General features: G+C 36.9%; 1 long non-coding RNA gene across 3 annotated transcripts in view; it reads right to left on the reverse strand.

Moving 5' to 3' along the window:
- Nucleotides 1-16,220: 16,220 nt before the first annotated feature.
- The window catches only part of LOC105718192 (uncharacterized), a 30,017-nt gene continuing 22,629 nt past the window's right edge, over nucleotides 16,221-23,608 (reverse strand). For 2 of the 3 annotated variants that reach the window (XR_001107703.3, XR_010337049.1), the window contains exon 3: nucleotides 20,516-20,660. This is a non-coding gene — a long non-coding RNA (uncharacterized LOC105718192). Of the gene's footprint in view, nucleotides 17,703-20,515; nucleotides 20,661-23,608 lie in introns of those variants that run through there. The other variant, XR_001107704.2, reaches the window with a different exon arrangement.

Here is a 23,608-nt window from a genome sequence, read left to right on the forward strand (position 1 = left end):
ATTGATTAAGTGCTGACATGCAACAGTAATTACTTCTGGAACTCCTACTGTAAGCATGGTGGATTAATTTATTAAATATTCAATGTATACTATAATTCAGCATTTCCTTTATTTTAATATTGAATCCTGCCAATAAGTGAAATACCTTGACAGAGTTATTCATAATTATTATGATAAATTTTAATGCCCAAGATTAGTAATTACATACTCCAGCATAAAGGTAGCTTAGGGACTTTTAAAATATCCTATAAGTTGGATATCCTCAATTATTCAAAGACTGAATATCCATTTTCATAAAATATTCTCTTCCTTTTCTCCCCAGGGCTGCTTTGCTTTTTGGAACCTTCATTGTTTATTAGCAGCAAAAAGAATGAGACAATTTAGCTACCAGTTAAGAGTTCTTAAAAAAAGCAAGGGAAAAAAAAAAGAGTTCTTAATGAAGGAGTGGTACTTGAAATTAAATTCAGTATTGTTGTGGCTTTTTGTTCTTCACGGTCTTTAATCTGGATGAAGAAACCTCATCTCTCAGGGAAGATGCTCAGAGAAAATCAGGGGGCAGGGGAGGGGGGTCATTTCTACTCTGAGGGTGATGGATATTTGCCCATATCCCTAGTAAGCCCGGCCACCAGTCATGTGGTGAGCAGGCTGGTAAGGAACTGACTTAGAGGCTTCCCCCAGAAGGTCAGGTGTGAGCAGGCAGTTCCTGATTGTTGCATAGAACAGAGGCTGTTCTAGAATGAAGACACCTAGTCACCAATCTGGGGGTAGCAATGGAAAGTTCAGGGAAGAAGCTGGAAAACTTCTTGACCTTGTCTGAAAAAGAAAAAAAGTACAAAAGGAAATGAAGTTTTCCCTGCTTTTAGGGTTGAATCTGAAGTAGTCATCTAATTGCTTTAATAAAAATGAGGTCCAGAAAGTTTCCAAGTAAAATGATAATTTCTAGTTAAAGTTTCTATAATAGTAGTGACTCGGCTTTGTTTAATAGATGAAGTCTTGCTATGTTGCCCAGGCTGCACTTGAACTCCCGGGCTCAAGTGATCCCCCTACCTCAGCCTTTCCAGTAGCCGGGACTACAGGCTCAAACTAATTAGGTCAAAAAGAGGAATTTTTGGACTTACATAACTGAGAATTCCAGGGATACATCTGGCTTAAGCATATCTGAATTCCAGGGTTTAATAATATCTTTGGGATGCTGACATCATTAGAAACAGAAAACAGAAATGCCCGTCCTCACCTAGGTCCGCGGCCCTCACCAAACATCTCTATTTCTTGCTTTACTTTTTGGGTTAGCTTATTCTCAACCAAGCCCTCCCCAAGATGGCCATTGACTTACATTATTCCCTACCTCCCCACAACATAAAGCATTCCTCTTCCTTCAAGCTTCAGCAAAAGTCTTGGTCACTCATTGACCTGACTTGACTCACGTGATATCTGAAAATGTCATTAGGGTAGGCCCAGATGTAATACGGTACTTTCCCCAGCTGGGTCTGTGTCATGGGGTTCCCCTCAAAGGATAATGCCCACCCCTTCTAAACAATCTGGGCTAAAGGTATGGAATTGGACTAAAGGGAAAAATAGGTTGCTATTTCAAAATAAGGGGAAAGAATGCCTGATAGGCAAAAAGATACCCACTTATAGATAGTAACAATAAGACATCCCATCCACATAGCACCTGATAGAATACTTTCACATACACAGCAGATTGTTAAGTAACATCATTTCATTTCATTCAATGTCATCTCACCATAATGGCACCCCTAACGCCACATTGTTCAAGGGTTCACTGTATATTGTCATTTCCATTTGTAAGGTGAGTAAACTGAATCACATCTAATACGCTAGTCCTGCATTCTTATCTTTGGACTTCAAGGAATTTCTCATTCTACAGAAACCACACTTAAATACACACATACACACACACACAGACGTAATATATATAATCTGTGTGTAGAAGTCTGCACCTAGCATTATTTTCTCATAGCCATTACCTCCGTAACATTTGTCTGCTGTGGTTATGTGATGACTTACCACCTAAGGCATTGGTAGCTGGTCAATTAGCAGTATGTTTCTAAAGTTCCTCCCTTGTTAATTGCCTCTAGAATGATAGAATTCACTTCCCCAAGGCTTTCAAAAAATATGGTCAAATAGCTTGAGTCTTGTCCTTTGGCTTTGTTACTTGGTATCAGATTTCCTTTTTGTCCTGACGAACATCTGGCCTACAATCTGCCATTCTTTGCTCTGATCCTGTCTATGTCTGGACTGATTTTTCTTCTCTGGGTAATTTCATCCCCCTGAGGTGTCTCCATTGCCCCTGGCAGGATAAAGAACTCAATTCTTTCTTCCTCAGAGTTCTATTGTCACTCTAGAATTCAAAGAAGGTAAAGAGTAGCCGAATTTCTAAAACATTTCAACCCAACATTTTTATGCCACAGTGGAAGATTATATGCTTTGTTTTCTCCAAAGCTATGATTTTAAAACACGTATGATTTTATTTTCACACAAAATTCTAAGGAAAACAATTACTGAGATCTCGATGTCCTCTGCAAAAATATTCGAATGCCTGTATCCAATTCTATCAAGAATTTGTTTTAATATTAAAGGAAAACAACCCTGAAATATATTTTTAAGTTTTATTATATAGCTAATGCCATGTCATCTCATCTTATTTACTAGTGTCTGTTCTATTTAGTTTAAAATGAACTAAATTTTTACTTCTGACTGAACCTTATTATTTTTTAAAAATGCATTATATTTTCTCCCAGTGTGGATATGCATAAGGATAGTATTTTGCATAAAGTTAATTGTCTTTTCTCTTGACATATTACAAGGATGACTATTTTGGAAGTAAAATATATTAATGATTACTCTGATTCACCAATTTGAAATGTTTCTTCAATACTGACACAAAGTTTTCTTTCATTATAGTCAGAATGTGGGGTAGATACTTTTTCTAGATGGCTACAATGTCTTTTTTTTTTTCCATCTAAATATAGAGAGAGTCATGGGATAAATTAGCCTAGAATCTGAGCACTGGGAGAGTAAAGGTTATTTGACACAGCATCTTAACCAAAGTAGAATGGCTGAGGATACGCATTCTGCATCCACATGAGCGTAGAGAGGACAATGACACTCACAAAGGTAGCCTACGCCAATTTATACAATTTCCATCTTCTATTGAGCTAAAAGGAACCTTCTGGCTAGATCCACCTGTTTATTCTACTTTTGTAAGGCTAAAGATAAGTCTTATTTCTCTCTCATGAGGTCCTTTCAGATATTTGAAGAAGAGTTCACATGCTTTCTCTTTTTTCCAGATAAACAAACCTACAGGCTCTTCATTTTTACGATGACTGACACTTCTGAACGTGCGTTACTTTGGATAAGATCCCCTTCAGAAGTGTTTATCCGAAAAGAGCAGAATGTTTTACTCTGACTAGCACTAAGTACAGTGGGGCTACTGCCTTCCATACACTTGATTCTGTTTTTTTACTAGCATTGGTAAGCAAGGAGGAAGTAAGAAAGGATGGAGGAAAGGAATAAAGAGAGGAATGGCGCAAAGGAAGGCAGGATAAAGGGAAGACAAACAGAAATCAGAGCAGAGAAAAATAAACAAATTTAAAATAAATAAGACTTATTTAAAATGAATGTATTCTCCAAGGCTAATACTAGGATCAGACCTACCACCCAGAGACTAAGTCTGGAAAGGCTTGATTGGCTTCTCCACTTACGGTCTCACAAGGCCGAAATCCAAGGCAAGCTTGGAAAGCTTATACAAAGTCCTTCAGTATGAATCCAGAGGCATTTTGATACGGACGGGGCAAGGAAGTGCTGGGAGGAGAAGGGCAGGGTCCTTGGTGAGGGCTCCACTCCAGGGCCTATGCCCACGGACCTAGGTGAGGACAGGCATTTCTATTTTCATGCCCAAATGTTGCATTTTCCAAGACAGCCCTGGCCCTCCATGCCCCATCCTGTACCTACAAAAACCTCGAGACCCTAGTGGGAAGAGACACAGGTGGCTGGACATTGAGAGAAACACACTGGAGAAGAACACAGAAGTGGCTGGACGTCAAGAGGAACAGAGGAGCACACACTACAGTCACCATCAGATGGCTGGTCATCGATCGTAGAGAGGCCCAACTCGGGGAAACCACCTTCCCACTCCATCCTCCTGGCTCCCCATCCATCTGCTGAAAACGTCCGCTCAATAAAACCATGCACTCATTCTCCAAGCTCACGTGTGATCTGATTCTTCCCGTACACCGAGGCAAGAATCCTGAGTACAGAAAGTCCTCTGTCCTTGCAATAAGGCAGATCTAATTAAGCTGATAAACACAAGCCACCTGTGGACAGCTAAACTGAAAGAGCGCCCTGTAACACACACCCATGGGGGCTTCGGAAGCTGTAAACATTCACCCCTAGACACTGCCAAGGAGTCGGAGCCCCACAGCCTGCCCATCTGCACGCTCACCCTAGAGGTTTGAGCAGCAGGGCACCAAAGGGGTGAAGCCACACCCCCATCGTAAGCCCTGTGAGGGAGACAAGGAAAACTTTCCTGTTGCATTTAGAAGGGGCCTATGAAAATACAAGTCCTCTCTGACACCATATACCCCCAGTCTAGACCCTCAGGATTTCCCCGGATTAAATTCAACAAATGTGAGCTCACACGAAAATATTGCTAAACCTAGAAGGAAATAAGCTAGGATGAACAAAACAGTAACAGTAGAGGTACTTTCCACCTCTTCCCCCAGTTCAGATGTATGAATTATTAGATACAGAATGCAAGATAAATCTGAATGGAAATTCTAAAGAAACAAATCTTGGAATAATAAAACAATTTTATCAAGCAATAAGACACTATTGAAAATGGTCAGAGACATTTTCAATATTTCAATAGTTGCTTTCTCTCATCACGGAAATCCTCTTGAAGCCACAAAAAATTTAGAAAACAAAACTTCAGATTTTGGTAAAATTAAGAGACTCCAAAACATTTGTAAAGGCTACTGAGTAGTTGTGTTCCTTTGGGAGTCATGTAGCAGTAAATAGAGAGAAGTCTAAGAATGATGTAAAATCCACACCATTCTCTCTGAGATTTTCTGCCATAATCCAAGGGATAGGCCTATGATGCTACATCTCCCCTGTGATTATGTCACAATACATAACGAAGAGGATTTTGCAAATGTAATTAAGAGTACTAACCAGATGATTTTCAGTTAACTAAAAGAGAAATTATCCTAGTGGCTCACATGAGCTCTTTGAAAGCAGAGTTTTCTCTGGCTGGTGGCAGAAAGTCAGAGAGATTTGAAACACAGAAGGATTCAAAGTGCCATTTCTAGCTTTGAAGATGGACGGGTCATGTGAAAGACAGGTGAGTGGCCTCTAGGACCTAAGAGTGAACTTCAGTTGAAGGCTGGCAGGACAATTGAGACCTCAGGCCCACAGCTGTAAGAAACTAAATTCTGTCAGCAACTTGAAAGAGCCTGGAACTGGATTCCTCCCCAGAGCCTCCAGATAAAAGTCCAGTCCAATCAAAAGCTGGATTTTGGCCTTGTGAGACTCTAAGCGGAGAAACCAATCAAGCCTTTCCAGACTTCTGTCCTATAGAATCGTGAGCTAATAAATGGGTGTTGTTTTAAGGCATTTCATTTGTGCTAATTTTTAATTCAGCAATAGAAAACCAAAATGATACTTCAGAAAGTACAGTTTAAAAATTGTTTTTGAAGATGATGAGTAACATCTTGAGGTACAGAAACTACCCCTAATGAGCAGGAAGTGGAGTAGGAAGACAGGTAAATGTTATCAGATGGCCCCCTTATGATTGACATAGCAGAAGAGAAGGGCTGGCAAGAATTGACTAGTGTATATACCTCAGCAGCATGAATGAGCCTACGTCTTGTAATCTTTGCCAAAAGATAATATTTTTATTATTTTCATCAAAATATATAAAAAATTATATCCTTTGTATTACTTTAATTCTTTTGACCTTGAGTTATCCTCATTTGATAGTTATATTGCAGCATCTATGTTTTGATTATTGGTGATTTTTCCTGGTACATCTTGGCTTATCTTTTTATACTAAGCCATCTAGAATGATTAGCATCAGTTTCATTTATAGAGATAATATAATTAATCTTTCCTTTTAAAAAAGAAAGTTCCAACCATTTCTTTTGGTTGCAATAACTTATTTTTTGTCTACCGACACCTTTTTTGTTGTTTTTCAATGTTTTCTTACTTTCCTTTTATTTCTCTGTAGTTTATACACAAGGCTTTAATTGCTATTATATTTTCCATTACTCTTAAAATAACACATTCTATTTTTATTTTTCTAGTAGTTCCTATGAAGCTTTTCAAATATTTTATTTAATCTGTACTTCCTTATTTATATTAAGATCAGAAATGAAATGTTACCTTTGACATTAAGATGGCAGTGCTGAGAACAAGGCATGGCATCAACAAATGCTTATTCTATTACACTGAATTGAAATCAGTTTTTCTCAATCTCATTTGACATTATTTGAGACATGGGATTTATTTTATTTTTTTTTTTGAAAGAGAGAGAGAGAATAGGAAGGAGGAAAAAGGAAGAGAAAGAGAGAGAGAGAATGGGGAGGAGGGAGAAGGAAAAGAAAGAGGGAGAGAGAATGGGAGTATTGCTTTCTTGCCCAGGCTAGAATGCAATTTAGTAATGGGTATTGAAAACCTCTTTTATACTGATAATTATACTTAATGATGTAGTCAGGAAGGAATAAGGGAAGAAGATAACAAACAAACAGCCAACCAATATTTAATTTAAACCTATGAAATGCTATACGATTACTGAGGAGTGATTTACTTCCAATTATATAGTCACCTTTGGAATAGGTGTGAGGTGGTAATGTATGTTTTGTGTATTTGAAGTGGAGAGTTCTATAAATGTTTATTAAGTTTACTTGTTCCGGGTCTGAGTTCAAGTTCTGAATATCCTTGTTAATTTTCTATCTCGTTGATCTATAGAATCGTTAGCTCTTCTTGTTGCATTGATCCTTTTGCCCTTATGTAATGTCCTTCTTTGCCTCTTTTGATCTTTGTTGCTTTAAAGTCTACTTTATCAGAGGCGAGAATTGCATCTCCTGCTTTTTGTTTATTAGTTTATTTTTACTCTCTGTTCGATTGGTAAATCTTCCTCCTTCTCTCTGAGTCTTTGTGTATTGTTGCATGTAAGATGGGCCCGGATGCAGCATACCGATGGGTTTTGGCTTTTTATCCAATTAAAATATATATAAGTTTAATACCGGCGTTTGATGCTAGCTGGCTGTTTTGCCCATTAGTTGATGTAAATTTTTTATTGTGTTAAAGTTCTTTGCTTTTTGATATATTTTTGGAAAGGGTGATATTGGTTGTTCCTTTATATGTGTAGTGCTTCTTTCAGAAGCTCTTGTAAAGCAGGCCTGGTGGTGGTGAACTCTCTAAGTACTTGTTTGTTCGCAAAAGATTTAATTTTTCCTTCGCTCATAAAGCTTAGTTTGGCTGGATAGGAAATTCTGGGTTGAAAGTTCTTTTCTTTAAGGATGTTAAATATTGGTCCCTACTCTTTTCTGGCTTGTAGGGTTTCTGCTGAGAGATCTGCTGTAAGTCTGATAGGTTTCCCTTTATGGGTAACCTGACCTTTCTCTCTGGCTGCCCTTAGTATTTTCTCCTTCATTTCAACCCTAATAAATCTGGCAATTATGTGCCTTGGGGTTGGTCTTCTTGAAGAATATCTTTGTGGTGTTCTCTGTATTACCTGGAGTTGAATATTACCCTGCCTTGCCAGGTTGGGAAAATTTTCCTGAATGATATCCTGAAGAGTATTTTCCAACTTGGATTCATTCTCTTCATCACATTCAGGTACACCTATCAAACGTAAATTAGGTCTTTTCACATAGTCCCATATTTCCTGGAGACTTTGCTCATTCCTTTTCATCCTTTTTTCTCCATTCTTGTCTTCTCGTTTCATTTCACTGAGCTGGTCCTCGACTTCTGATATCCTTCCTTCTGCTTGATCAATTCGACTGTTTAAACTTGTGCATGCTTCGCGAAGTTCTCGTGTTGTGTTTTTCAGCTCCATCAATTCACTTATATTCTTCTCTAAATTGTCCATTCTCTTTAACATTTCGTCAAACCTTTTTTCAAGGTTCTTAGTTTCTTTGCATTGGATTAGAACAAGTTCTTTTAATTCACAGAAGTTTCTTATCACCCACGTTTTGAAACCTGCTTCTGTTATTGGAACACACGTGTAATCTATTAAGCCTTGTTCCGTTACTGATGAGGAATTGCAATCCCCTGTAGAGGGAGGGGCATTCTGATTTTGAGTATTCTCTACCTTTTTACGCTGGTTTCTTCCCTTCATTATATATTTGTCCGTCTGTCGTCTTTATAATTACCGACTTTCTAACTGGGTCTCTGACGTCCAACTTGTTGATTCCCTGCGCCGAAATCTGAGCAATCCACTGAGCCGGCCAAAACAGCGGTGTTAAGATTGATGGTGCTTTTCTGCCCGGGAATCTCCGGACTCTGCACCAAGAACTGGCGTGCTAAGGCACCAGCAAAACCGCCACGCCGGCCACAAGAGTCGCCCTGGCGACCCGTGGAGCTCCTCCACTGGGAATCTCCTGGTCCGTGAGCAACTAATATTCGTCTGAAAGTGTGGAGTCCTCTCGTTCTTTGCGCTTTCACTGGGAGGTACGTGCCCGAGCTGCTAATCATCAGCCATCTTGGATCTCTCTGAGACATGGGATTTATACATCTTAGATAGCTCAGAGAGAAAAAAATGTAAGCAATATGGTCTCTGGTAATGCAAACAGAAATGCTTCTTAGAAGCATTCATTTAATGAATAGTAAGAAAGCACTGCCAACGTTTTATCATTTTTACTTACTACTCTTTGTTGAGAGCCTTCAAAGTACTACATTTTTTAATGTATGCACAAAAATAAATTTGGTAGTTGACGATCAATCTCTCTTCCTGTTCAGACAAAACCCAAAGCAGAACTATTAGTTCATTTACCTTCAAGTGCCTTTTGCTTTTTTCTAATCTAAACTCCTACACATGGAATGTAGCAGTACCTCCACAATTCCCAGAAAGAGTCTTTAAGCACCTGCATGTGACATCCTGTCCAAGGGCAATTTGACTTTCAGACTATATTATCAGCAAACCCTTCAGCAAGTTGTGCAGCTTATCACTACAGCTCCACAGATAGTTTTATTTGGATGATACAGTCGTAAATCACCTAAATCTGAGAATAAAAAAAAGCAGTTTCAAAGACTCGCACAGTGGTTTCATTAAGATTTCTAGATAAAACATGATGGCCATGAAGGTAGTTTGGGAGAAAAACAGTTGTCACTTCTGTTTGCCTTTCATTTCCTGCCCATGTTTCTTTTTGAACTGCAGGATAAGCTGTACAGCTGACCCATGGGCTTCTGACCATGAGTCTCAGAGGCTACTGGGAAACTGACATTATTCTGGCTCTGCAGTGTAAAGTTTAAAAGTATGTATACTTGGACCAGAATGCAGTAGTCTGGAGAGACCAAAGGTGATAAATGGGGCCTGTTCATGGCTAGGTTTACTGTACTGTATTGGACTGCCTCTTGTAACCATTTTGTGTGTTGTATTGAGAGACTGAATATACAAATGAAAAACAATCAGACCACACATAAAAACAGAACTCTGACCCACAACCTGTAACAACCTTCCCAGGAACTCAACTGTCCCAGGAAGCCAGGCTGCTGTAAGGTAGACTTGTAGAAAGTCATAATACTATTTCCACTGACAGTCATGAAAGCCAAACAATGGCTCCTAGAACAATCAACCCCAAATGGCCAGGACCTTGAGGTAGGAGATCAGCAGGACTTATTCTCTAAGCACCAGTCATGACCCTGCTGATTAAACAGGATGAAGCAAAGAAACTAACCCAAACCAGCCAGGACTAGGAACTATAACACATTTGCATAAGACATTCCTACCAGTGCCTTGACAGTTTACAAATAACACCATAGTAATGACCCTGAGACTTTGCTGAAGTTGCTTATCAGCTTAAGGAGATTTTGAGCTGAGATGATGGGGTTTTCTAAATATACAATCATGTCGTCTGCAAATAGAGACAATTTGACTTCCTCCTTTCCTAACTGAATACCCTTTATTTATTTTTCTTGCCTGATTGCCCTGGCCAGAACTTCCAATACTATGTTGAATAGGAGTGGTGAGAGAGGGCATCCTTGTCTAGTACTGGTTTTCAAAGGGAATGCTTCCAGTTTTTGTCCATTCATTATGATACTGGCTGTGGGTTTATCATAAATAGCTCTTGTTATTTTGAGATATGTTCCATCAATACCTAGTTTATTGAGAGTTTTTAGCATGATGTGCTGTTGAATTTTGTTGAAGGTCTTTTCTGCATCTATTGAGATAATCATGTGGGTTTTGTCATTGGTTCTGTTTATGTGATGGATTACATTTATTGATTTGCGTATGTTGAACCAGCCTTGCATCCCAGGGATGAAGCCGACTTGATCATGGTGGATAAGCTTTTTGATGTGCTGCTGGATTCTGTTTGCCAGTATTTTATTGAGGATTTTTGCATAGATATTCATCAGGGATATTGGCCTGAAATTTTCTTTTTTTTGTTGTGTCTCTGCCAGGTTTTGGTAACAGGATGATGCTGGCATCATAAAATGAGCTAGGGAGGGTTCCCTCTTTTTGTATTGTTTGGAATAGTTTCAGAAGGAATGGTACCAGCGCCTCTTTGTACCTTTGGTAGAATTCAGCTGTGAATCCATCTGGTCCTGGACTTTTTTGGTTAGTAGGCTGTTAATTGCTGCCTCAATTTCAGAACTTGTTATTGGTCTATTCAGGGATTTGACTTCGTATTGGTTTAGTCTTGGGAGGCTGTATGTGTCCAGGAATTTATCCATTTCTTCTAGATTTTCTAGTTAATTTGCGTAGAAGTGTTTATAGTATTCTCTGATGGTAGTTTGTAGTTTTGTGGGATCAGTGGTGATATCCCCTTATCATTTATTGTGTCTATTTTATTATTCTCTCTTTTCTTCTTTATTAGTCTGGCTAGTAGTCTAACTATTTTGTTAATCTTTTTTAAAAACCAGCTCTGTTAGCCAGGCTGGAGTGCAGTGGCACGATCCTGGCTCACTGCAACTTCCATTTTTTGGGTTCAAGCCATTCTCCTGCATCAGTCTCCCAAGTAGCTGAAATTACAGGCATGGCCACCATGCCTGAATAATTTTTCTATTTTTAGTAGAGACGGGGTTTCACCATATTGGCCAGGCTGGTCTTGAATTCCTGGCCTTGTGATCTGCTCGCCTTGGCCTCCTGAAGTGCTGGGATTACAGGCATGAGCCACTGTGTGCAGCCTTAAAATTACACTTCTTTGACTAATAGTTTGCATTAACATTTCTCATTATGTTCTGCTAACTTTTTATCCTTTTTTGTTTTGTTTTGAGATGGAGTCTTGCTCTGTTGCCCAGACTGGGGTGCAGCGGCATGATCTTGGCTCACTGCAACCTCCACCTCCTGGGTTCAATTGATTCTCCTGCTTCATCCTCCTGAGTAGCTGGGATTACAGAGGTGCACAACTACGCCTGGCTAATTTTTGTATTTTAATAGAGATGGGGGTTTCACCATGTCGGCCAGGCTGGTCTCAAACTCCTGACCTCAAGCGATCCACCCACCTTGGCCTCCAAAGTGCTGGGATTACAGGCATGAGCCACTAGACCCGGCCACTTTCTATTTTTTCTTTTAATTCCTTTTGGGGGAGCTGAACTCTTCTTGGTGGCAGCAAAAAAGCAAAGAAAAATAATAGAAAAAGACTCCAAGTAGCAGGCTGACATCATTACTAAAAACTCTAGCTAGTTTATAAGACCCACTATTTTGAGCAAATTCCCTTTACATTTCCAAGTCCACAACTTTTCTCTAAGCACACTGACCACTAGAACATGTGTGGCAATATGAATTCACAAAACATTTATTATTTGCATTAACCACATCTTTATTAGCAGGAAAATCAAGAGGACTGCAGCTCTGAAGAAATTCCTTAAGTTTTATAACAAGCCAAGAGCAGTGCCTTGTGATTTCAAATTATAATCTATGTCTCAGACCTCTTACAAACTCCTCCCTATGCCTTTCCTTAAGGTAGAAAAAGTTATATGACACATGGCTCTGGCTCCAATTACTCTTGTTTGCGTAGAAATTTTCTATTCTAAAATCATTAACTTGATAAATAATTGATGTCACTGAGAATGGATATAGTTTAATCTAATTGTACCATCAGCTTCATTAATGCGAACTCCACTAAACACTGCAATCTCTCATCTTTATCTGTTTTCCTCCAATATTTCGATTTCAGTTACTAAACATACTTTTATTATAATAACTAAATAATAATATATTTCCCTCTTCTAAAAAGATTTCTTTTTTGAACAGTAATACTTGACTATTTAGTGTATTCTTTACCATTTGCTTATTGGTATGTGAGCTATTTATATATTAAATTTTTTTATTACATGTTATGTGGGTTACCAGATCTTTTTCATATTTTGTTTCTTTCAGACTTGATTAGAGATATCGATCCATCCATCTATGAATAGACATATTTTTTCTATGTATGTATCTTCTATTAATTTACACACTTTTATTAATCTAAGTATTTTTTATTAATTAGAAAATACATATCTTCCAAATATCTCTATTAACAAAAGATACATAGATTAATGGAAGATATATATCTTCTATTAATAGCTATAGAGACATAAATGATATACCTTCTATTAATCGTTTTTCTTAAAACTTTCTGCCTTGGGTGACACATTTAGAAAGGTATCTCATCCAGAGATCAGGTATGTATATTCACTCATTCTTTTACAGGATCTTATGCCTTTTAGTTTTATGGTAAATGTCAGCTTTATGTATGTGTGTATTTATATGCTTAGCTAATGAAAACTTTTAAATTCAAACAAAAAAATTATTGGGGCAATACATTAAAGCTGACATGAGAAATGAGAGCTTTCAGACAGTCCTTTGTCCTATTGATGGCATTCTTCTTTTTCACATTTATTTACTTTCCCTGGATGACATCACCATCACTTATAGCTACTACATTCACACTGATGACCAGCAAATCCAAATTTCCAGTCCAACATGTAAAGTAATTCTCCCAGCCATGAGAAATAGAAGAGAGTCAGAGTCAGGGGAAATGAAATGAGACCCAGGAGCAAAAGAACTGAAGGGAAAAGATGAATGTTGTGAATGTTGGGCCAGCACTGTCATTCAGCTTCATTTCATTAATCTTCTGTTTGGTCTGGCCAAGGTCAATGTGATTCCAGCTTTAAACTCCTGCTGCAAGAAACATGAAAGCTATCTGGAACCACAAAATTAAAAACTGCAGGAAGGACTGAGGAAAGAAAATATTCATGGCTTCTTCTCGAAATATGCATTGGATGGGAAATCGGCAATCAGGATTTCCATAATGATTAAAGAATATACACCTACTTACCTGTCGTAATTCATGAACTGAAAAAGAGAGAAAATGTGTTCAAGAGTCATTTCCATCTGAGTATGTCTTGTATATCTACTTTTTTCATAAAGAGATTGCTATATTTGCCACTATTTAAAGAAAAATGATCTTCTATTTGAAAATAAAAGCCAGCAAATTTAAAAAAAAGAGAGAAGTGAGTTGGGCTCAATTTCCAGAGATAAATCATGAAATTTTAAAAAGATTTTCATATTCTTAGAAGTTAATTTAAAAGTGAGAGAATTCAAGTTACTGGTGTTTGGGGTTGTTTTGTTTTTAATAAATTACTAATCAGTTTAGGATCTTCTATGTGTTCTGTGAGGGGAGGCACAGGGGAAATTGACAATTTAAAATGATGAAAATAGACACCTCAAAAAAGTTAAAAAGGGACAGAACTAGGATTGGAAATTATGTTTTCAAATGATAATTTTGGTATTCCTTCTACTCCTTTTACCATAAAATTCTAATTTTCTTGGATTTTTGTAATAAGGCCAAATGATAAGCTGGTTATAAACAATTGCAACGGCTTGGTAATATTAGAGCATTAAGAAGATAAGGTCGAGGAGGCAGGAAAATCATAGCAGGAACAAGTTGTCATCATACCCATCCATCTGTTTAATCAGGGTGGCTTTAAGCCAAAGAGAGAAGAGGGACTGTAAAAAACTAATGTGTGACACCCAAAATTCCAGAAACAGCTTTCCTGGATTTTAACAAGAAAAAAGATTACTTCTAACCACTCTCTTAAAGGAAGGCACGCAGCAGGTTGTGGAGCTTGAGGGAAGAACATGCGCTCTATTATGGTGTAAGTTCCAGCTCTGCCACTTATTGTGTGACTTTGAGCTAAGCCACTTATCTAAGCCTTGCTTTCCTCATCTAGACAATGGAGAAAAAGAAAGCAGCTACCTCACAGAGTTTCTCAGAATTAAATTCAAAAATATATTCAATAATCTATGTAAAGCATTTAGTAAAGTGCCGGGCACAAGGTAAGCAGAATAATGATGTCTTGCTGTGGTTCTTGTCACTATAAGGGGCACAGATAGTTCCAAGACATTTCTTCATGATGGCTTTCAGTCCCAGAAATTAATATCCCACTTCTTTCCACTTCTTTGCTCTTAAATCAAAGATTAAATCCTGATGTTTTCTCCATGATAATAACAAAATTTGAGGATAGAAGAAAGTCTGATTTTATTTGCTGTGTAATCTTGAGTCAGCAATTTGATCTTTTTGAATTTCATTCCTTATCTATGAATTGAGACACCAATAATATCTCATGAAGTTGTTTGGAGGGCTAAACAAAATAGATGGGTAAGAGATGATTATTTTTGCATTAAAGCCTCTGTAGATTCAAAAAGTCGTACAATATGGGTTGTAATTACTCGTCACTCCACATGCATATGTAAAAGTGGCATTATTATCTGCAGAGCCTCACTGTCTTCCCACTATTTTTGAAGGCTTATTTTCCTTATAGCCATTTCTTCTTTCCAAGGAAATTCTGGACTCCTTTATTTTGACCAAAACAGATGACAGGTGAAGAGCCTTTATTTGTTTATTGGAAAAAATGGCCCAGGATTCTGAAATGCCATGGTGATTCCTGCTCTATGTGCTAACCAGACCGTTTCAGCTACTGAGAAGAACACCAGTTCACAATCTGTGAACTCCCCAAGGGTATAATATCAACTTCTCATTTTTCTTTGCAACCCTAGCACAGCGTCTAACACCAAGAATTAACTCTTAAAAAAAAAAAAAGTAGGTTAGGTTGGGTTATGAAGGCCTTTTGTGTCATGACAAGAATCCAGATATGTCTTCAGGAGGTGATAATGAGCAAGTCAAGGCTTTTCAGCAGAGGATTAACACAATCATTTTTGTGTATTAGAAAAATCACTCTGGAAGTTGTGTAGAAGTTTGGAGGAAGTTTGGCCTGGAGGCATGACCTGCATAATCAGCATAATCAAGGAAAAGGAAAATAAGAATTCCACCTAATTAGGAAGGCAAGTATTTAAAATAATTTTTAAAATATTTTCATCAATATCCTCAACATCTTATTTAGTTATGTTCAATAATATAATTAATACCTAATAGTTACTGAAAATTAGAAAACATAGAGAGATAAAAGGGGAAAAATTAGCCACATCCTACGTCTTAGAGAGAAACTACATTTTGGAGTACAACTACCTGCAGATTTTTTTCTTGAATGTGATATGTGTGTGTGCGTGTGTGTGTGTGTGTGTGTGTGTGTGTGTGTGTGTGTGGAGAGAGAAGAGGTGAGAGAGGGAAGAGAAGCTCAGATATGAAAATAAATAAAAACATTTTAAAAATCAGGAAAAGGCGAATCCACAGATGGAGGTAGACATATGAGGAAGAATTTTTATAAGTTTGAATGTCAACACATACAACCCAAAGTTGGTAAATTGAGAACACCCAGAAGAACTAAAAGTGGACACTATGGGCAGTGGGCCTAGGAGTGGGAATATAGAGGGGCAGAGTTTACTTCAAAAAATATAGCTTGAGATATAATTCATATGCCAGACAATTTGCCCTTTTAAAGTGTATAAATGAATGACTTTTAGTATAGTCACAAAGTTGTGCATCCATCACCACAATCAATTTTTAAGCTTTGCTTCAGCCCAAAAAGAAACCCCACCCAATTTAGCTAACACCCTCCAACTGCTTGCATCTCCCACTCAATGCTAGGCAACTTCGAATCTACTTTCTGTCCAAACAGCGTTATGTATTCAGGATGTTTCATAGAAATGGAATAACATAATATATGGTCTTTTGTAACTGGCCTCTTTCACTTAGCAAAATGTTTTCAATATTCAGACATGTAGTAGCATAAGACTTTAAATTTAAATTTTTCTGTACTAGTTTACTTGATTTTGTATACACCATTGCAATTTCTTGCTTTTATAAATCTAAAAAAATGGAAAAAATATATTTTTTGCATATTGTTAAATACCAATGAGATAACTGCTTTCTACAATCTGTATTTTTCACTTCATGTGACAAATGAAAGTGATTAAGATCTAGTAAGCCAGGTATTTTGCTAAGTACTTCCGTGCATTGTCTTGGTTAATATGCACAAGAAATCTTTGCAGTATTGTACTTATTTTATAGAAAACCGAGACATTTTATAGATTACAGAATTAGTAGGTTGTAGGTCCTAGATTTTGAAACCAAGGAGTCCACCTCTAGAACCTACATTTTTCAGAACAGTAAATATAGATGCCTTGACACTTCTAAATGTATTAGAACTTAGAAATGTAGACCCCAATCATACAAAATAACTGTAGTTACAAGAAGCAGCTTGTGTTTGAATAAAACATGATGTTTTTCACATAGTATCAAAAATTTTAACAATCAATGCCAAAAAGAGAGAGAAACTTTCAGTGATTCTATAGACTGTGAAAGGACTTTACAGGCTGTTTTTAGTTCCCACAGTACACTTAAGACATCATTTGAATGTAATGGCTGAGTTACATGTAACTGGGCTTTTCAGAGATATTCTATTACATAAAGCAAGATACCCCTGAATATGTACGGTTGCTCTTTTGCAAAGTGCAACACTAGAAAATTATGCACGGCTACAGAGAGAATGTCATCCTAAGTCATAATATTTCTTATCCCCTTAGAATGAAGGGATGTACTTAGATATTAAAAGCACTCCCAAGGTAGCAATTTTGACGCCAAAAACATAAATCGAAATATTTAGCAATTCTGTGTTTTGTGTTTGTTTTTAATACACATTGTTCTGTTAAGGCTTCCCTTTTGGTAGGACTATTGCAGGCTGAGGAATGAGCTGCTGTTCATGCATGACTCCATATGGCAAAAAGAACCATGTTCAAGGGGTAAAATTAAGCCATCTGTGGCTGTGTTCATTTTATTCTATTAAACTGATACTTTTAATGGTAAGTCATTAAGATACATAAACATATTCCCCCTTTGTTAGATGTCCTCTTCATTTTAAAAAAATGTATTTAACTTGAAAAGTTTTCAAAGTCATTTGCATTTTTTATTTTTTGATGGATTTTCATGATCATACAGCTGCTTCTCCTTCAAAAGCAAAATGCAGTAATAATACATGCTACTAATTCTATATCTATTTCTTTCCATAGAAAAGGTGAAAATGTCATTACAGGCTTTTACATGGTTTTTCTTCCAACTTGTTTCTGTTAAATTCTAGAAATAAACAATAAAAGATAAAATTATTAATTCCTGGTTCATTACCAAAATGATGAAGTTGTCACTGCTGAGGGACATAATGCATGCAAGGCTATGTTTTTAAATAAAGTTTATTAGAACCAACGCAAAGTAGGCATTCAATAAAAAACAAGTTGAATGAATAAATGGAGGAGCAAATGAATTAGAACAATAGTTCCTAAATTCAACTCTCAGTTTTCCCTTATTCTTGAGAAAATATATTTCTTGGACATTTCAAGATGTTGGAATGGTATGTTTAGCTGTGGGACAATTATAAAAGGCATAACACACACTGAGAAAGAAACATAAGAAAGGTTTGATATGATAATGGCTGAGAATTTTCAAAATTGATGTTAGGCACAAAACCATAGATCCAGGAAGCTCAGAGAACACCAAGCAGTATAAATTCCAAAAAATCTGTACCTAGGTATTTCTTATTCAAATTGAAGAAAACTAAAGACAGAGATAAAATCTTGAAAGAAGCCAGAGGGAGAAAAACACGTTACCTACAGAGGAGCAAGAATAAGAATTACATCAGGTTTCTCTTCAGAAACCACACAAGCAAGAATAGAACGGAGTAAAGTATTTAAAGTGTTTACCAAAAAAAAAAAAAGAGAGAGAAATTATGAAACCAAAGAACATATTCATTAGCAGAAGATTAAATTTGCTCAAGTAACACACAAAGTCATTTTAACCAGAGTTTATGAAATACAAGAAGGTTTTAAAGCAAATAATTATCCTGAGACTGTACAATTTTGTAGCATTCATCAAGATTATTTTTTGTGCATTAAAAAGTGCTGTAAGCTATCTTCCCACCTTACATTAAAAAATAAGCCACATAAGAACAGACTAGTTTATATGTGTACTTCAATATACTCTTTTCTAATCAGCAGTAAAAAAAGGAAGCAAAAAATTTTTTGAGGCATACTATACTCAATATTCATGATTTCTATTCATTATAACTAAACTGTAGAAACTGAATGCTTTTTCAGAATATTTTCCCTAAAATTATTCTATACTCCCATGAAGTTTCCTGTCTGCTATTTTCTCTTTCATTAGAGAACAATGTTGACACCATTTCCAAGATGCCGTTTTCACCAGTTCACCATGTGACAAGCTAAGCTTCACTACACACATTCTTTGTAGCATGGAGAAACCACAATTGCAGAATTCTATTTAGCATGATAAAAATATAGCCTGTTATAAAATTTAAAAATAAATGTTAAGTATGTCTTTGTAAGTCTATCATTCAGGAAATTTTATATGCATTAGCTTCCTATAAAATAAGAAAAGTTGAATAAATTAACAAGACAAAATGTGATTTAAAAATCTGAGCAACATTGCATGTATTAATGGTAACTTTGTCACTCAGTCTAAAATGGAATAAGGAAATAAGAATTTCAGAATTCTATATTGCAGTTTTCTATTAATATAGTAATTCACTATATATTTAATCAAGTATTTTACTGTATTTTCAGAATATAAATAAATCAACATTCCTTTTTATATTACCTCACCAATAACTCATAAGTGATTACTTAAGCTAGAAACTCTACAGTTGCTAAATCATTGCTTATATTTATTAATTTATACAGCAAAGAAATATCTCTATTAATTTATTGCTCAAGATTTTTTGGGAATCTCATATGTTGCTGAGAATGAAACATTTTTTCTGCAAATAAAATACACTGTTATAATGCACACACAAAAATTGGCTTGTGTTTAATTAGGAATTAGTGAATGACATGAAACAAAAAGCACCTCAGTAAGGTCACTGTATAGAAATCTGGATAGAAATCTCTGCTGTCTTAATGTGGTGTATGGTAAGGTTTCTTAAATGCCTCATTTTTTTTTAAGCTAAAAATCCATCAGCTAGTGATTTGCAGCTTTGTGACAGAATTCCTTTTCATGTGTACTTCAAATGAACCATTGTACCCAATGACAATATGACTTCACAAACTTGGCAAACATATAAGAGAATAAGGACCAAAACAAAACAAAAGAAAAAATTCTGTCTATAAAATATAGGACCCCTTAAAAATATGTACACTGTTAATATTTTCTTTACATATAACACAAAATCACATTTTCCATCCCTACTTCTAGCACACCGTAGAGCATGGGAGGCTAAACTGATAAAGGAAAAATACCCCAGAGAACTTATGGCCATGGCCTGATCCTAACACAATTTTTTTAAAAAAATGTATATCCAGTGTTATGGTTTGAATGTGTTTTTCGAAAAGTATGTTTTGGAAATTTAATCCCCAATCCAACAGTATTGAAAGGTGGGGCCTAAGGGAGGGGGTTTAGGTCATGAGGGTTCCACCCTCATGAATGGATTAATGTCAATTATAAAAGGGCTTGGCCGGGCGCGGTGGCTCACGCCTGTAATCCCAGCACTTTGGGAGGCCAAGGCGGGTGGATCACGACGTCAAGAGATTGAGACCATCCTGGTCAACATGGTGAAACCCCGCCTCTACTAAAAATACAAAAAATTAGCTGGGCACGGTGGCGCGTGCCTGTAATCCCAGCTACTCGGGAGGCTGAGGCAGGAGAATTGCCTGAACTCAGGAGGCGGAGGCTGAGGTGAGCCGAGATTGCGCCATTGCACTCCAGCCTGGGTAACAAGAGCAAAACTCCGTCTCAAAAAATAAATAAATAAATAAAAGGGCTTGAGGTTGCAAGTTCAATCTCTCGATCTCACTCACCTTCTCTTTGCCTTTCTATCATAACACAGCAAGAAGGCCATGGTCAGATGCTGGCCCCTTGATCTCAGACTTCCCAGCCTTCAGAACCATAAGCCAGTAAATTTATTTTCATTTGAAATTACCCAGTTTGTGGTATTCTGTTTTAGCAGCACAAATGGATTAAGACATCCAGGGAACCCAAAATGTGAACTTGATTAAAGGTGGTTTCAGACTGTGGTGCACCAGGTACCTGGAAGAAACAAAAGTAAATTCTTTCATTAAAAAGGCATTTTCAGGAATCTAGGCTTCAGGAATCTCCCAAAATATTTATTCACAGATAATAAGCACACAAGGCAGCAATATCATGAGCAAGAAATAACCAAAACAATAACTTAGGGTAATAGATAAGCAAATAATTCCGATATTGGAATTATTATATATAGCTTATAAACTATGCTTAGTCTACTTAAACAAATAAAAAGATAACACTGAAAGTATTTTCAAGGAATAGAGAGTTCTAAAACAAAACCTAGTATATTTGTAGAAAAACAAAAAAGAACTTGCATAATTAAAAAATAATAAAATGTAAAACTCTAAGTACATTAAACATTGCTAAGGAGTAATTTAGAAAAATAAAAGACAGGACATATAAAATGATCCAAAATGCAGCAAAAAGAAACAAAAATGTGAAATATATGGAAGGAATGCTAAGAGATATGGAAAAAAAGATGAAAACCCCCAACATTCTTTTAATGTGAAGGGAAGGAAAAAGAGAAGTGTGCAGAGACAATATTTAAAAATATACAGGCTGAGAGTTTTGTATAATCGATTAAACGCATAAGTTCTTTAGTTTAAAAAGCCCAGTGATTTCAAAGCAGGACTAATAAAAATAAAACCATAATTAAAAATATCATACTGATATTATATATTACCAAAGTCAAAGGGAAATAGTTAAAATCTGCCGGAAAAAAATTAGCAGATAACTTTCAAAGGAGTTACTTGCTGATAGCTGACTTCTCAGCAGAGAAAATATGAGTCAGAAATAAAGTGGAATATCTTCAATATGCAGGGGGAGAAAGACTGCCAAATTAGAATTCTAAATTCAGTGAAAATATCTTTGAAGAATAAGGATGAAGCTAGGTGACATCAATAAAAATGGCAGAGTAAAGACCTCTAAAAATTATTTCTCTACATGAAAGCAATGAGCAACAGTGCAATACTTGACAGAAATTTCTGAATTTTTCAGAATTCTAGAAATTAACCAAATGCAAAAATATAGGAAATATTTTTTCGAGAAAAACAACTGAAACTTGATAAGAACAGTGAGCTTTGTGTTGTTGTAATTTACCCTATTCCCATCCTCCCTTCTCACCTTGAAAATGAACAGTTCACAATCATGGTGAAAACTAGCAGTCTGTCAGGCACTGGAGAGGGAATAATAGGGCTAAGCTTCCTTCAAAGCCCCATTCCCAGAAGATTGTTCTTTTATCTGTTGGTGGTTCCCTGGAAAACCCCATCCACAAATTTGTCTTTATTTAACCTGACTCAGAGCTCATTCAGTGTAAACAGCCATATCCTTAGGGACTGTATTAGTCTGTCTTGCATTACTATAAATAAATACCTGAGACTTTATAATTTATAAAGAAAAGAGGTTTTGCAGGCTGTACAAGCATGGCACCAGCATGTCCTCAGCTTCTGGTGAGGCCTCAGGGATCTTACAGTCATGGCAGAAGGCAAAGGGAGAGCTGGTATGTCACATGGCAAATGAGGTAACAAGAGAGGGAGGAGGAGGTGCCAGACTCCTTTAAACAACCAGCTCTCATGTGAACTACCAGAGTGAGAATTCACTCATTACCAGGGGAAGGTCATGGTTCTGCAGTCTGTATAAGCATGGTACCAGCATGTGTTCAGCTCTTGGTGAGGCCTCAGGGAGCTTACAATCATGGCAGAAGGCAAAGGGGAAGGCAGTATGTCTCATGGCAAGTGAGGGAACGAGCGAGGGAGGAGGAGGTGCCAAAATCCTTTAAACCACCAGTTACAGAACTGGTGAGAACTCATCATTACCATGGGAAGGTCACCAAATCATTCAGGAGGGATCTATTCCCACGACCCAAACACCTCCTACTAGGCCATACCTCCAAGATCAGAAATTATATTTCAACATGAGATTTGAAGAAGACACACTTTCATACCATATAAGGTGTGTTTGTCAAATACATTTAAGGGCAATTACCTAAAATTGTATATAATTGTTAGGGCAACAACAGGCTAGCCAAAAAGGTTAAAAGGAAAGTCTAGAGATTAGATGTCCATAGAAGAGTCTGAAAACCTGCAACATATTCTTGCAATATAGAAGGCAGAGCATATATATAGGACTGTGTGAATACTCAGGAAAATCCTGAGAAGGCTGAACCCCTCTTCTGGCTAAACTTCTGGCTAAACTGGAGGCTCTATGCAAGGAGAAAGTAAAATTTAACTTTTTGTTAACTGCCTGGATGAATGTTAAAAGCATGCCACAACAAATATATCAAATCTCTCAGAAAAGACTTGGAGTCTTATTGGTTGCAGGCATTTAAGAAAATCATTATCTAATCATTACTTGATTACTAACCTAGCTAAGCAGAGCTTTCACTGGCAACACATAACAAAGAATACAGACTTTGGCATATTAATTTGGAAAAGTTGCTAAATAAACAACTATCTACTCCAATTAGCAGAAACCAACAACAGATCCTGAGGAGAAGAAAGATTTTGATTTCTAGAGTTTTCGTATTACATTATTTTAAATCTCCAAGGTTTGACGAAAAAATAATTATAATATGTGCTAAGAAATAAAGTATGGCTCATACACAGGGGAGAAACATAGTTAAAATAAACTATCCTTGAGAAAGACCAAATGTTGAACTTACTACACAAATTATTTATTTATTTATTTATTTAAGACAGAGTCACACTCTGTCGCCCAGGCTGGAGTGCAGTGGTGCACTCTTGGCTCACTACAACCTCTGCCTCCCAGGTTCAAGTGATTCTCATACCTCAGCCTCTTGAGAAGCTGGGATTACAGGTGTGAGCCACCACACCAGGGTAATTTTTATATTTTTAGTACAGATTGGTTTCATCACGTTGGTCAGGCTGGTCTTGAACTCCTGACCTCAGGTGATCTGCCTGCCTTGACCTCCCAAAATGCCGGAATCATAG

The sequence above is a fragment of the Aotus nancymaae genome, unplaced genomic scaffold, assembly GCF_030222135.1.
Source record: "Aotus nancymaae isolate 86718 unplaced genomic scaffold, 86718_ANA_hifiasm-v0.15.2.pri h1tg000041l, whole genome shotgun sequence".
Classification (NCBI taxonomy): domain Eukaryota; kingdom Metazoa; phylum Chordata; class Mammalia; order Primates; family Aotidae; genus Aotus; species Aotus nancymaae.